We start from the raw sequence: 4,515 nt of genomic DNA, 5'->3' as shown, positions 1-4,515 counted from the left end.
GTTTGTTGGTCGTTACAAAAATAAAAGAACAGTGCTTATAATTTTCCCTCTTAATTATACAAATGTCGACACAATCCACCAACGGTTACTGCATTGTTCTTTATGTATTCTTGCATATACTAATACTAATCAATAATATATATATATATGATTTACGTACGTACGTATGCGTATGGTGAAGTCTTTGACCATAATGGGAAAGGAAAGGCGTCTGTCCCATTGATGCTGTGATATGGAAAACCCGACACATACGTAACTAGGAAAAGTTTTTTATGCTTTTACCCAATCATATATCACTCGATTTAAATATCTTGTCATCACCACTTTCAACTCTCTTCTCCATCACCACACCAACCATAAATCCAGGGCTACAATGAGTTTTCACCATCTTTTGATCATCTCCTCTCTTGTCTCTTTCAAACTCTTATGAAAGCAGTAACCAAACTCACTTCTTCACACTTCTAAAGACTTCCCTTTCACCCCCCTCTCAAATTACCACCTGGGATGGAACAAACGTCTGTAACTACACTGGTGTCACCTGTAACAATAAAGGGCAAGTCGTCAAAATCGATATCTCCGGCCGGAATTTATCCGGCCGGTTCCCAGAGAATATATGTTCTTACTTTCCTAACCTGAAAACCCTGAATTTTGGCAACAATAATATCCATGGGGAGTTCCCACTTAGCATCACCAACTGCTCACTACTTGAAGAACTCAACACCACTAATACCCGACTCGCCGGACAACTGCCAGATTTTTCTCCGTTGAAGTCACTGAGGCTGCTAGATATGTCCACTTGTAACTTCACAGGAAAATTTCCTCTCTCTCTTATAAATCTAACCAATCTTGAAAGGATTAATTTCAATGAAAACGCTGGGTTTGACCCCTGGAGGTTGCCGGAGGATATTTTCCGGCTGTCTAAGCTCAAATCCTTGATTTTGAGTACTTGCATGGTGACTGGTCCGATCCCGAAAACCATCGGAAACATGACTTCACTGCTTGATCTGGAACTATGTGGCAACTTCTTAACCGGTCCAGTTCCAAGAGAAATTGGTATGATGAGAAACCTGCAACAGCTTGAGCTTTACTACAACCAACTCTCTGGTGGGATACCGGAGGAGCTCGGAAACCTGACGGAGCTCACTGATATTGACATATCAGTCAACAAGTTAACCGGAAGCATACCCGAATCCATATGCCGGTTACCAAAGCTCAAAGTCTTGCAGTTTTACAACAACAGTCTCACCGGAGAAATCCTGCGTGTTCTCGGGGATTCAAAGACTTTGAAGATGTTATCCCTGTATGGAAACTATCTCACCGGCGAATTGCCCCGGAATCTAGGGAGATCATCACCGCTGGTGCTCATCGACGTCTCGGAAAATCAGCTTACCGGAAAGCTACCACCGGAGATATGTAATGGAGGTAACTTGGTTTACTTGCTTGCTCTTGAAAACAGGTTTTCCGGTGTCTTGCCGGAGAGTTATTCCAACTGTCTTTCTGTTATCCGTTTCCGACTAGATTCCAACCGGTTGTCCGGAAACATACCGGAAGGGATTTTCGGCCTCCCACAGGTGTCGATTGTCGATCTGAGTTACAATTCATTCACGGGTTCGATATCAAATTCGATAAGGAACGCTAGAAACTTGTCGGAATTGTTCTTGCAAAGTAACAAGCTTACCGGATTTATCCCACCGGAAATATCACATGTTTTTAATCTTGTAAAGATCGATCTTAGTGACAACCTGCTTTCTGGGCCAATACCCGAAGGTATCGGTGATCTAACAAGACTCAATCTTCTCTTCTTACAAAGAAATAAACTCACATCTTCCATCCCTAATTCACTCTCATCATTAACATCTTTAAATGTTCTTGATCTGTCAAGAAATCAGTTGACTGGATCAATCCCAGAAACCCTTTGTGATTTGCTACCAGCCTCCATGGATTTTTCTAATAATAATCTTTCAGGACCAATACCTGATTTGTTTATCAAAGAAGGGCAGTTAGAAAGCTTCTTAGGTAACCCAAAACTTTGTGTTTCTGAAAACCCTAATTTGTCACATCAAAAGTTTTCAATTTGCTCACAAACTCACAATAAGAAAAAAGTTGATTACATCTGGATTGTTTTAGTGTCCCTTGGGATAATTATCCTTGTTGGTATATTGTTTCTAAAACGATTGTATACTAACCAAAGAGATGGTGTGAAACATGAAGAAACATGGTCGTCTTCTAACTTCTCGTATAATGTTAAAAGCTTCCATCGAATAAGTTTCGATCAGGACGAGATAGTGGAAGCCATGGTTGATAAGAATGTGGTGGGGCATGGTGGGTCTGGAACTGTTTACAAGATTGATCTCAGCAATGGGGAAGTGGTCGCGGTTAAGCGACTTTGGAGTCGAAAAGCAAAAGATTATTACTCATCTGAAGATCAGCAGGTTGTGAACAAAGAGCTTAAAACAGAAGTGGAGACATTAGGAAACATAAGACACAAGAACATAGTCAAGTTGTATTGTTATTTGTCGGGTTTGGATTGTGATCTTTTGGTTTATGAATACATGCCAAATGGGAACCTTTGGGACGCAATTCATACCGCCAGTAAATGTGTTTTGGATTGGCCGACAAGACACCGGATCGCGCTTGGTGTAGCTCAGGGTTTAGCCTATCTGCAACATGATTTAGTGCCACCCATTATTCATAGAGACGTCAAGTCCACCAATATCCTCTTGGACACAAACTTTCAACCAAAAGTTGCTGATTTCGGAATTGCAAAAGTTCTAAGGGCTAGAGGGAAAGACTCTACCACAAAGGTTGTTGCAGGATCCTACGGTTACTTAGCCCCAGGTAACCTACCTAACTTTGTTCGCAAAACTGTCACTATATTTGCCACTGTTTTTGTTTTTTCGTACCACAACTTGATGTTTGTTTTAGTTTAATTGACGTATATATACACATATATTTCTTAAACTGATGTTTATAATATAGAGTACGCATATTCATCCAAGGCAACAACAAAGTGCGACGTGTATAGTTTCGGCGTAGTGCTACTGGAACTGATAACCGGAAAAAAGCCTGTGGAGGTAGAGTTTGGAGAAAACAAGAACATCATATATTGGATTTCAACCAAAGTGGAGACAAAAGAAGGAGCGATTAACGTTTTGGACAAGAGACTTTCTGGGTATTTCTGTAACGAGATCATTAAGGTTCTTCGCATAGCAATCCGTTGTACATGCAAGACCGCAGCCCTTCGTCCTAGCATGAATGAGGTTGTTCAGTTGCTAATCGAGGCAGACCCTTGCCAATTCGAGCATTGCAAGTCGCCAAACAAGACCAAAGAACAGGTCATGTAAGTGTATGATCATAACAACAACTTTCTTCGGTTTGTATGTTCACATTGAATGGTTTTACTATCCGTTTGGAACCTATAGATAAACACAGTTTGTAGATATCTAGTCATTTTGATCACTATGTTATCCATTGCAGTTGTAATAATTAATTGATAGTAACACGCTAAAATGCTTTCGGAAGAACAAGTTTCACGCTTATCATAATTAGTTTATATCTGTGATGTATAACAGAAGCATGAAAATAAACATAGTGAATTCTAAAAGAAAGTTGATATGTTACATCATATAAGAGTCAAATTGTGGAATTTATAGTGCAATTAAGGAAATTAGTAAAAAGAAAAAGAAAAGATTATGAAATAACTAAAATTAGAGAAATATTCAGAGCCTAATTAATGGAATTAAGGTTAAGGCCATGTAATCCAGAGGGTGCAAATAGAAGTTGGCTAACTTTTAGATCAATCGCTTCTTGTGAATTTGTTCTTACGTTGTGTCCAGAAAAAGATCCTTCAATTATTCTATAAGGTGTTGCCTTTTTCCATGACCCAAAGATATACTTTTGTTCCTCCATGTTAAAGGTTGCGTAGACCCCAAGTGGGCAAACAAATATCATCAAAAAGAAGACTCTTATCAAGAATTTATGCTAATATATATATATATATATATATATATATATATTTTGTAAGAATCCGCACCATATGAGTGGTATATATATATTGGGACCTTTCAAAAGAAAAAGATTAAGTGAGATGGCATTTCTTCTTTTTATAGTGGACAATCAATACACAAAAGTTGTTACTTGTTATTCATTCATTCTCCTATTAACCTATCATAACGGAATACTCATATGTCAAGTATGCCTTTTGTAAGAAAAACTTTTCACCATTGAAAAATATCCTTTTAGTGATGGTTGTTAGCGACAAGCTACAAGATAGACTCATGTCACGACTACATGGGAGATTATAAGAACGAGTCACTAATATCGCGACATCTAAATCACACCATAATCACGGAGGCCCAAAAAACACGCCTATTTGACCACATTGTTTTTTTGTTGCTATTTTGGATGGCACGGTTCATTGGCAACGTAAACATGTTTCCAACCTTGTTTGTGTTGTTTATATCTAGCAACATCGCTTTTGTGTCGCTAATTGAGTCACACTCTTGAATGGCAGCA

General features: G+C 38.8%; 1 pseudogene across 1 annotated transcript; it reads left to right on the top strand.

The window, feature by feature from the left end:
* The first annotated feature begins 407 nt into the window (after positions 1–407).
* On the top strand, positions 408–3,442 carry LOC143586969 (receptor protein-tyrosine kinase CEPR1 pseudogene; annotated as a pseudogene). The gene is made up of 2 exons (XR_013144798.1): positions 408–2,838; positions 2,980–3,442. The product of XR_013144798.1 is annotated as a receptor protein-tyrosine kinase CEPR1 pseudogene (transcript).
* The last annotated feature ends 1,073 nt before the right edge of the window (positions 3,443–4,515 follow it).

Source organism: Bidens hawaiensis, unplaced genomic scaffold (assembly GCF_021521415.1).
Source record: "Bidens hawaiensis isolate Kalapana, Puna unplaced genomic scaffold, B.hawaiensis_p1.1 tig00035073_1, whole genome shotgun sequence".
NCBI lineage: Eukaryota > Viridiplantae > Streptophyta > Magnoliopsida > Asterales > Asteraceae > Bidens > Bidens hawaiensis.
The sequence above is the reverse complement of the archived record's forward strand: the minus strand, read 5'-3'. Positions and strand labels throughout refer to the sequence as shown.